We start from the raw sequence: 12,157 nt of genomic DNA on the forward strand, positions 1-12,157 counted from the left end.
ATCCTTCCTTCTGACCACAGAACACTGCGGTAGGGGAGGGGTTGGGGTTCCTAGCCTACAGTCATGTATGAAAGAAAGCCAGTCATATTCTGTTTAATATGTACAGAACTGAGATGTGGTCATTTTAAGTTTCTGGGTGAAGAAGACTCCCCTCCATCCCTCCTACAACTAAATTCTAATAAAGAGCAGCTTCCTTTTAAATTATAATATTGAAAAAAAAATTCTGAATCTTCGGTTTTATTTTCTACACTATTTTCAACCAGATGTAACATATAGGGTGGGGTCCTTTGGCTAGACATGCTTTTCTTAGAGATTGTTAATGATTATAATAGACAGAATAATGCCTCCTGCTTCCAAAGATGAAATCCATGTATATTTTCCCTTACATGGCAAAAGTGACATTGTAAATGCGATTAAGTTAAGGATCTTGAGATGGGGAGATTATTTTAGATTATCCAGGTGGGTTTAATGTAATTACTAGGGTCCTTATAAGAGGGAGACAGGACAGTCAGATTAAGAGATCTGACTCTTAGTATCATAGCAGCAGATATGCAGCTGACTTTGCAGATGGAATAAAGGGCCAGGAGCCAAGGAATGCAGGTATCCTCTAGAAGTTGGAAATATATTCTCCCCTAAAGTGTTCAGAAGGAATGCAACTTTTCACACACTTAATTTCAGCCCATTGAAATTCTTTTCATACTTCTGATCATTAGGTCTGTAAGATAATGTGTGTTGTTTTAAACCATTAAATTTATAATCTATTATAGTAGCAACGGAAAATTAATAGAAAGATTCAATCTATGTAGCCTCCGAATAGGATTTAAAACAGAGAATTCTTGGGGTGCCTGGGTGGCTCAGTGGGTTAAGCTGCTGCCTTCGGCTCAGGTCATGATCTCAGGGTCCTGGGATCGAGTCCCGCATCAGTCTCTCTGCTCTGCAGGGAGCCTGCTTCCTCCTCTCCCTCTCTCTGCCTGCCTGTCTGCCTGCTTGTGATCTCTGTCTGTCAAATAAATAAATAAAATCTTTAAAAAAAAAATAAAACAGAGAATTCTTTTTTTTACGGCTGGGTAATGAATGAAATCTTGCCATATGCAATGAAATGGATGGCGCTAGATATTAATAGGCTAAGCGGAATAAGTCAGGCAGAGAAAGACAAACACCATATGAATTCACTCAAAAGTGGAATTTAAGAAGCAAAATAAATGAAAATGGGTGGGGCAGGAAGAGAGGCAAACCAGGAAACAGACTCTTAACCATAGAGAACAAACTGATGGCTACTCAAAGGGAGCTGGGGGGTGATGGGTGAAATCAGTTGGGGACTAAGGAGGGCACTTGTGATGAGCACCAGGTATTGTATATAAGTGCTGAACCACTAATTCTATACCTGAAACTAGTATTATACTGCATGTTACCTAATTGGAATTTAAATAAAAGCTTAAAAAATAAAAATAAAATAGCAAATTCTGCCTGCTGTTTATTTACCCCACTGATAATATAAACCATTCTGAAACTTACTAATTTTCAAATCCTTTTTCTCCTGCCAGGTCACCTAGGGAGTTTCAAATGGTCCAATTAAACCAAGGTAGATTATGACACTTCTTTTTGCTCTCTCTTCTTATATCAAGGACAAACTGTTTCAAAAAGCTCTGATACAGTACTATAGTTTTATGTTTCTGACTTGACCCCTGGGCCCATCCCACACATGTCATTGACTGACTTGTCATAATCTTGCATCTTTCTTGTGTGTTTGAATTTTTAACAAAATTTTTTCTCTCTCTCTCTCTCTGTGTGTGTGTGTGTGTGTGTGTGTGTGTTTGAGAGAGAGAGAGACAGAGTCTACAGAGACTACAGAGTCTCTCTCTCTCTCTCTCTGCACCCAAATCCCTTAACACAAACACATTTCTCTTTTGGGAACATAGGTTTATCACTGTCTCAATCTTTCAGTATAACAACTTAGGGCACACCTAATTGGGAGCTACACTCACCATGCCCCTCGGCCCCTGTGACTCTGTAGTCACTCACACAGACTTGTTCATCCAGTATATTTATTGAACTCAGACTCTGGAGCCAGAATGTCCAGGATCAAATCCTACCAACTTTTCTTCTTAAGTGGTGTGAATTTGAATATTCAAGTTAATTACCTTTTTTATTTTGTCTCATTTCATCATGTTTAAATGGGAATAATAGCAGTAACTTTCAGGAAAGGCTGTTCAGGAGGCTTATATGGAGAGTTTATACAAAGTGGTTGAAACAGCAACTGCCACCAAGGCTCTAGTAATGAAAACAACATAGCCCCCGTTGTCAAGGAGCTTTCTAGTGGGAGAGTCGGGTAAGAAAAGAGGCCAGTGTGACTCAGGATGGATGCTTCAATGGACAGGCTCTGTGAGTACACAGGGGTGGGGTACAGGTAGGTAAGACTACTGAAGGAAGGTAATTCCTCAACTGAGACTGGAGTTGGCCAGGTAAATGATGAATTAGGCCAAACAAAGAGTTGGCTAGGTAAATGAAGAATTAGGGGAAGATGCGGTGATGTGGAACAGCCATAAAAGGGAAAAGAACAAGAGGAGGTTCTGAGCAGTGGGAATTAAGTAGAAAGATGCTCCCTAGAGGATGGACAGTATGTGCAGGAAGGATAGTATCTTGCGTTAGATACTTGATTTACTGTAACACTGCAAACTGAAGCCTGTTTTCAGTACAATATGCAAATTTAAGATTACTCTTCCCATGTAATAGAGATTGAGTGAGAATCCATGCTTCTGATTCCTACATAACAAGAATTATACATACTCACAAACTCTTAGGTTACCATGATTAAATCTAGCCAAGCATGTCATACACACTCAACTAATACAAAAGATATCATTTTATTTTTCTGAAGAAAAATGTCTTGATGGACCACCTTGAAATCTAAATGACAAATCAGTCAACCAATAATAAGAAAATCACAACTTAATGTTATTTGTAAGAATTCTATAGATATAAAAAGTTAGAGTTTTTCAACCCTGGTTAGACATTAGAATTACCTAGGGAAATTTTGGAAAATTACCATTTCCTAGGCCTTGTCTCAAACCAATTGAAACAGAATTATCTAAGGATGGGACCAGTTCATTGGCAAGTTTTAAAACTTTCCTAAGTGATGGTAATATGCAGCCAGGGATAAAAATTACTAACTTAGCACTATCTGTAAGGTTTTAAAGAGTTTTGAAATATTCTAAATTTTTCTATTAAGTGATATACTCCAATTTATATTACTGTTTCAACCCAAATTTGTTGGACAAAAAGGGTAGAGGTGACCGGGCTCTTAAATTGGTAAAATGGGAGCTATTATTTTAACGATTAAATTGATTTTGTGGTTTGGATTATCTCTACTTTCATCTATACTCACAGCAGTCAAGTTATTGACTTCTATTTTTTATCACTTTATTTTGTTTTTAAAGATAACATTAGGGATTGTTTTGATAATACCCCTCTGACATTTTACTGTATTGCCAAACTGAACACATCATTAATGGGAAATGGACTGTGTGCATTTACGTACTCATTTATTTTGAAGAAAAAAATACATGCATGTCCGTCAAGAAACAAGTCAAAGGCAGCAGGAAAAAAAAAAAAATGTCCTGCTGAATAGAAAATTAGGCAATGGGCAGGAAACAAAGGGCACCATAATGGAAATCTTTCAAGCTTGAATTAGGTTACTGACTAATGAGGATCCTGCAGGGAACAGTGATAAGAGGGCTGGATGTTTATTAAAGAACTATTCATGTAAATTACCTGACTGATGGTGTTGCTGGCAAGGCCCTTAAGATCCCCTGATAAGGCAGGACCTAAGGGGCAGCAGCCATTAAGCAATTTAGATACAGAAGCATCTGAAAAGAAAATTAAGAATTTTATTTACATGTACTCCAGAAAAAGAGCTGGCATTATTTATCAAAAGAAAGATACTTTGGCAAATATGTCTTAAGAAATTAGACCAGATGACAAACAATTTAAAAAGAAGGATCTTTTATTTGGAGTTTACCTACAACAGTGTTATGCATCAATGATGCAGTGACACTGTGCAATTAGTAGCAAGTCTAGCCAAAACCTGGAGTTATCAGGAGAAAAGTGAAGGACAAAAGCATCTCAGTTCTTCTGAGTCATTTGTGTGTGTGTGCGCACACGCATGTATATGTATATACATATACATATAAACATTTTTTTCATACTTTCTTTCTTTCCCCCAAATTCTCCCTCTTTAAAGGGGGGGGGGAGGGAAATCCTCTAATTTCTACAGGGGCACTTAGCTTTCATTCATTCCATCTGCAGTTAGAGATTTCCAAGTAAAATAAATTGTTGTAAGCACTGGGTATGTAGCAATGGTTTGAACACAACCCCTATTCCTGAGAAAAACTTGAAATAGACATGAAACAAATAATTACAGCATATTATAGGAGGAAACTGTGCTTCCGTGGAAAACTGTGGAGTATCTAAATCTACTATATCCTTCACATTATCAGGTCTAGCTATTTATTGCCTTCCAGCTATTTTACAACTTTGTAAATTGTAGATAACAGGTAACAATGCAAAAATAATCCTTGCCTATAGACAGCTAAACTCTGTCCTGTCCAAGGGAGGTTCAATTGACTTCTTTCTCTTCACTAGGTAAGGGGTTAGTTTTACCTTTGTTTGTACCTTCCTTTCAATATTCCTGATCTATAAATGTGTATGGCTTTCAATTTCTTCTTTGATTTGGTATAACATCTTTGCTGGTTTTCTCATTAATGAGTTAAATAAAATCCTTAACAAGTCTATTTGTAGCTCTATATGAGAGTTGTGATTTTATACTCTTTTGAAATTATTTTTTAACAATAGATTTCCCTTAAGTGTGGCAGATTGAGAGTGGATAGCAATATACCCTCTGTCTCCAAACACATGGACTTGCTGGATCAAATTTTTAAAAACAATTGTAGATACAGAGCCAAGCTCAAAATTAAGAAAGGAAACTATCCAGCTGCCAGAAACAAAGAAGCCACCAACAGCCACAGCTATGAGCCAGAGCTCAAATCCTGCAGCTCACAAAGACACTGGGTTAGTGCATACCTCATGGGTAGGTTTTTATGTTTGTGCATGCCCAGTACCTGGTGGTAAGGTAGACAGGGTCTTTTCTATAGTACTGGAACCCAGAAAGAAATGTGATATATGTACATGGGTGGGGAGAAATCATTGCCAGCAGCCTGCCTTTGGTCACATGGAAAAATTGAATCATCATTAACAGGTAGGGACCTAACGTTTATGCTAGTAGATGAGAGGTCTGAATTTGAAGCATTTATTTGTTTAGAAATTTGTTTAGAAACCTCAAGCCAAGAAACTAAGCTTAAAAACCATACAGAACCAGTGAATTTGGTGAGGACCGTAATGGAAAGATTGGGAATAGTTCAAACAAGATTGTTGAAAGTTGAACTTGGGCAATTGCAGTGAGATCCAGAGAAGATAGGATGGAGCCAAGAGATCTTTAGATCTTTAGAAGGCCAAACAACTAGGGCTAGCACTTGATAGAATCAGGAAACGAGGGAGAGTTGTCTGTAATAATTCCTAAGGTTTTGGCTCCTGGAACAGATATCATTAATAAGAATGGATAGAGAAAGAGAGTGAGAAAACAGGGTTCGGGTGGGGACAGAGGAGATTATTGTTATGTCTGTGTTCAAAGGAATGAGACTGGTACAAAGCAAAGGTCAAGCAAAGCTTTATTTTGCGCCAAGCATCAAGAATCAAACCAACCATTCGGGGCCACCTCTTACAGAGAGGGCGACCACCCACCCCAGCCTCACAGACTAACTTGTATAGAGCAAAGGCCATGTGGTTGAGCCTGGTCACACACAGATGGCCAATGAGATTGTAACACACAGAGAAAGCTGCACAGTCATGCTAGGTCACACACGGGTGGGCAATTGAATTACAATTCACCCTATAGTAGCTATTTGAACTAGCCCAAAAGGCAAGGCCCACATTCCTTGGTAGCTAGGGAGACAGTATGCGCCCTCCACTGATTCGATGTCTCCACCTGGCCCAACTCATCCGGCATTCAGGCTCGTTGTCTCCACCTGACCTGACCTGCCCTTGTATTTGGGCTCTGTTATCAGGGACTGGTAGACCACATTCTACTGGTTTCCCGGTCTTGCTTTTAAGTAAGTTCCCCTGGTGGGGGAGGGGGGGGCGGGCAGGGCCAGGACCAGTTTATGTTTTACTACATAAACAAAAAAATGGCTGTTCAACAGAGATGGAGTCTCCCTGGCTAAATAGGCCCTTACAATTAAAGGTCCAGTTCTGTGTTTGTTACATTTAAGGTCCATGGATATGTCCAGAATACAGGTCCGCAACTCAGGTGATGGTCCAGGATAGAGAACGAAATTTGGGTACAAACAGGTAGTAATAGGAAAAATGGGATTTCCTAGGGAAAATGTGTCAGGTAAGAATAAATGAGAAATAAAGATAGCTCTGAAGGACATGAACATTTAAGGGATGAGCTGATGAAAGAATGTCCACACAGTAGATTGAAAATCAGCAGCCATTGAAGTAGGAAGAGGAAATAGGGTCATAAAAGTTAGGAGTTTCCAATAAGAGGGCACCAAAGACTAAAAAGATTATACTTGAAAGCTATCTACTGGTCATGACAAGTAGGAGATTCTTTGTGGTGGCAGTAAATTTCACTTCTGTGGTTTAGACAAGCCAGATTTCCAGGGGAAAAGCCAGATTTCCGTGGTTAAAGAGTAAACTCCTCTTTCCAGAGCCCTCAGCTACTAAAGTTGGCCTAATTTCTCCATAACAGTATCATCCCTTTGAAAGAGTGAGACCTGGAGAAGTGAATTGCCTGCACTTGTTCACTTGTTCATTTGTCCATCCAGTAAATATTTATCAAGCAAGCACTATTTTTTTTTTTTAAGATTTTACAGAGAGAGAGAGAGAGAGAGAGAAATCACAAACAAGGGAAGCAGCAGGCAGAGGGAAAGGAGGAAATAGGGGATGCAGATTTGATCCCAGGACTCATCCCAGGACCTTGGGATCATGACCTGAACTGAAGACATGGGCTTAACTCACCGAAGCACCCAGGTGCCCCAAGCACACACTACTATGAAGAACTCTGCTAGACAGTGGAATGTAGGAATCTATAATACCCAAATCTTTAACAGTAGGAGTTTGAAATGAGTAGGCAAATAAAATAAATAGTTATAGTACAGGACAGGCTGTGCATAGGGCCTTGTGAGAGGATGCCCTATGGTAGCCTAGAACTAGAATCAGGAAGCACTCCCAACAGGAGATTATTTCATGAACTGAGTTTTAAATAATAGTTAATTTATGAAGCACTTGTTAGGAGGCAGCTTCCATTCCAGATACTAAATATTTAACTCATTTCATCTTCATATCACCACTAACTCACATTTTCCAGATAAGAAGAAAGTCCAGAGATTGATTTGCCTAGGAACACACAGCTAGAAAGTGATAATGCTGGGATTTGAACCCAGGAACTGCTCTTGCAATATCAGTGCTTAAAACCACCATTCTACACTGCCTTTTATTTTATTTTTTTTTCCCAAAATTTTATTTATTTATTTGTCAGAGAGAGAGAGCAAGAGCGAGCACAGGCAGAGTGGCAGGCAGAGTCAGAGGGAGAAGCAGGCTCCCTGTGGAGCAAGGAGCCCGATGCGGGACTCGATCCCAGGACGCTGGAATCATGACCCGAGCTGAAGGCAGCTGCTTAACCAACTGAGCCACCCAGGCGTCATACCATGATCACGAAGGTGGTTTTCCCAGGGCGAGGCTTATCCATTGTACACTGCCTTTTAAAAGACAGCTTGGAATTTGTTCATTGGATAAGAAGGGAATGATTGTTCCTAATCCAAAAAGGGCATGCACTAAGACAAAGAAAAGTGGAGGACCATACACAGTTATGCTAGGTTTCATATACAACTACCCTGGGAATAAAAATTCTCTGATGGTTTATGTCATCCTGATCTTACCTGCTATCTAACTCAGATTATACCTTTTATTTTGAATTTGATTTGTAGATTTATTCTTTGCATAGTCAGACACTCTTCTACTGAACTGCAGCTGCCTTTACTTACGTGACGCATCACAAGAACATCTTTGTCTCCTTTATCACCTTCCATTTTCTTCCCTTCCATTCTACCTGACTTGACTCCAGTTCTGGCAATTTTCAAATTTCACTTTAAAACTTCTCTTCTGTCTAGATTGTGTGTCATCACCATTGCATCCTTCCAAAGAAATAGAAATTTGATGATGCACACCAGTGCTTCTGAAAGTCTCACTAATGAAAAGAGTTGGAATTTATTCCAATTTAAATGGACTCATAATCTCCCTTCATTATTCACTGGTTATTCAATATTTATAACTCACAATTGATAGTAAAGCTATCAGTTGCCATTCTTTTTAAAAATTATGGTAATTTTAAAGTTTATTTTATTATTATTATTTAGTAATCTCTACACCCAGCATGGGATTCAAACTCACAACCCAGAGATCAAGAGCCTCACACTCTTCTAAGTCAGCCAGGTACCCCAATGGCCACTCTTATTAATAGATGATTCTTAATGTCCATTTATTTAGAACTACAAACAATACTTCCAATTTTACACTTAGTTTTGTATGAGCACAACTTGCCCCTCCTCTAAGGAATAACAAATAGGAACAGACTGGAGAGTGGAAAGAAGCTATGATGCTGGGTAACAGGTTTAAACTAGAGGTGTCCTACACAAACCAGGACATACGGCCATCTTAATTATTTACATAACTTCATTCTTTGCTGTAAAATATTTGTTAAAATAATGTTCAATTTAACTAGGATAATTTTAAGCAACAGATTTAAATTTGGAGAAATGACTTGAGTCGCCTGGGTGGCTGAGTGGGTTAAAAGCCTCTGCCTTCGGCTCAGTTCATGATCTCAGGGTCCTGGGACTGAGCCCCACATCGGGCTCTCTCCTTAGCAGAGAGCATGCTTCCTCCTCTCTCTCTGCCTGCCTCTCTGTCTACTTGTGATCTCTCTCTCTCTCTCTCTGTCAAATGAAATCTCAAAAAAATAAAATAAAATAAAATAAAATAAATTTGGAGGAATGACTTAAAACTCACCATTCTTCAAATTCTACATCTGCCCTTCCTCATTCACACAATGATGAAACCTACCTATCTGATACCGAAGGCATCATTTTCAACATCTTACCGGTACAATAAAATTTATTTTCAGAAATAACCATTTGATAATGAATAATAACCATATTTTCAGGATTTACTCTTTGGCCTTTAGACAATGATTTTTAAATAATTCATTTCAATTTTAAAGATATTCAAATTCAGTAAAATATTTCATATATGAAATACAATTTGTACTTATCAAACGAAAGTAATATAATTTCACTGTTTTAAACTCAATCACAAATAAAAATTCAAAGTAGTTGCATAGAGTAACAGAACTGAAATAACTGAAATAACTCAAGCTGTTCCTTTGTCTTTAGAATCTGTGTGCTTCTTATGAATTTACTACTTACACACAAGAATATGTAGTCAGGTGTTGGAGACACAAACTGTGCCCACAGTAATCTCAAATAATTCCTCCTTGTATGCACTGACTCTCAAAACAAGTACATCCATATCAGGGGTCAATTGCATAACTTGAATTAACTTCAGTGTAAAATACAGTGTTTATTAAAGGCTAAATAATAAAAATGTGCTACTTTGAAACATACATATATAATATTAAGATCAATATAGCAGCAATTGTTTAAAACTTATACCAATGAGGGGCACCTGGGTGACTCAGTCGGTTAAGCATCTGTCTTTGGCTTGGGTCATAATTGCAGGGTCCTGTTTCTCTCCTTTTGCTGCTCCCCCTGCTTGTGCTCTCTCTTTGTCAAATAAATAAAATCTTTAAAAAAAAAAAAAAAAACAAGAAATACAAACAATTATAAGAACATACTATGAGCAACTCTACGCCAACAAATTTGACAATCTGGAAGAAATGGATGCATTCCTAGAAACATATAAACTATCACAACTGAACCAGGAAGAAATAGAAAGCCTGAACAGACCCATAACCAGTAAGGAGATTGAAACAGTCATCAAAAATCTCCAAACAAACAAAAGCCCAGGGCCAGACGGCTTCCCAGGGGAATTCTACCAAATATTTAAAGAAGAACTAATTCCCATTCTCCTGAAACTGTTCCAAAAAAATGGAAATGGAAGGAAAACTTCCAAACTCATTTTATGAGGCCAGCATCACCTTGATCCCAAAACCAGACAAGGATCCCATCAAAAAAGAGAGCTATAGACCAATATCCTTGATGAACACCGATGCGAAAATTCTCACCAAAATACTAGCAATAGGATTCAACAGTGCATTAAAAGGATCATTCACCACGACCAAGTGGTTTTTATTCCAGGGCTGCAAGGTTGGTTCAACATCCGCAAATCAACCAATGTGATACAACACATCAATGAAAGAAAGAACAAGAACCATATGATACTCTCAATAGATGCTGAAAAAGCATTTGACAAAGTACAGCATCCCTTCCTGATCAAAACTCTTCAAAGTGTAGGGATAGAGGGTACATACCTCAATATTATCAAAGCCATCTACGAAAAACCCTCCGCAAATATCATTCTCAATGGAGAAAAACTGAAAGCTTTTCTGCTAAGGTCAGGAACACGGCAGGGATGTCCATTATCACCACTGCTATTCAACATAGTACTAGAAGTCCTAGCCTCAGCAATCAGACAACAAAAGGAAATTAAAGGCATCCAAATTGGCAAAGAAGAAGTAAAACTATCTCTCTTCACAGATGATATGATACTATATGTGGAAAACCCAAAAGACTCCACTCCAAAACTGCTAGAACTCATACAGGAATTCAGTAAAGTGTCAGGATATAAAATCAATGCACAGAAATCAGTTGCATTTCTCTATACCAAGAACAAGAGAGAAGAAAGAGAAATTAAGGAGTCAATCCCATTTACAATTGCACCCAAAACCATAAGGTACTTAGGAATAAACCAAACCAAAGAGGCAAAGAATCTCTACTCAGAAGACTATTAAGTACTCATGAAAGAAATTGAGGAAGACACAAAGAAATGGAAAAATGTTCCATGCTCCTGGATTGGAAGAATAAACATTGTGAAAATGTCTATGCTACCTAAAGCAATCTACACATTTAATGCAATTCTTATCAAGTACCATCCATCTTTTTCAAAGAAATGGAACAAATAATCCTGAAATTCATATGAAACCAGAAAAGACCTCGAATAGCCAAAGGGATATTGAAAAAGAAAGCCAAAGTTGGTGGCATCACAATTCTGGACTACAAGCTCTATTACAAAGCTGTCATCATCAAGACAGCATGGTACTGGCACAAAAACAGACACATAGATCAATGGAACAGAATAGAGAGCCCAGAAATAGACCCTCAACTCTATGGTCAACTAATCTTCGACAAAGCAGGAAAGAATGCCCAATGGAAAAAAGACAGCCTCTTCAATAAATGGTGTTGGGAAAATTGGACAGCCACATGCAGAAAAATGAAATTGGACCATTTCCTTACACCACACACAAAAATAGACTCAAAATGGATGAAGGACCTCAATGTGAGAAAGGAATCCATCAAAATCCTTGAGGAGAACACAGGGAGCAACCTCTTCGACCTCAACCGCAGCAACATCTTCCTAGGAACATCGCCAAAGGCAAGGGAAGCAAGGGCAAAAATGAACTATTGGGATTTCAGATCAAAAGCTTTTGCACAGCAAAGGAAACAGTTAACAAAATCAAAAGACAACTGACAGAATGGGAGAAGATATTTGCAAACCACATATCAGATAAAGGACTAGTGTCCAAAATCTATAAAGAACTTAGCAAACTCAACACCCAAAGAACAAATAATCCAATCAAGAAATGGGCAGAGGACATGAACAGACATTTCTGCAAAGAAGACATCCAGATGGCCAACAGACACATGAAAAAGTGCTCCATATCACTCGGCATCAGGGAAATACAAATCAAAACCACAATGAGATATCACCTCACACCAGTCAGAATGGCTAAAATGAACAAGTCAGGAAATGACAGATGCTGGCGAGGATGCGGAGAAAGGGGAACCCTCCTACACTGTTGGTGGGAATG

At 38.5% G+C, this 12,157-nt stretch overlaps 1 protein-coding gene across 1 annotated transcript in view; it reads right to left on the reverse strand.

Annotated features, from left to right (window-relative positions):
* Positions 1-12,157, reverse strand: part of LOC116590758 (IQCJ-SCHIP1 readthrough transcript protein) — a 742,659-nt gene that overhangs the window by 585,516 nt on the left and 144,986 nt on the right. The window lies entirely within an intron of this gene.

This window comes from Mustela erminea, chromosome 1 (genome assembly GCF_009829155.1).
Source record: "Mustela erminea isolate mMusErm1 chromosome 1, mMusErm1.Pri, whole genome shotgun sequence".
Lineage (NCBI taxonomy): Eukaryota > Metazoa > Chordata > Mammalia > Carnivora > Mustelidae > Mustela > Mustela erminea.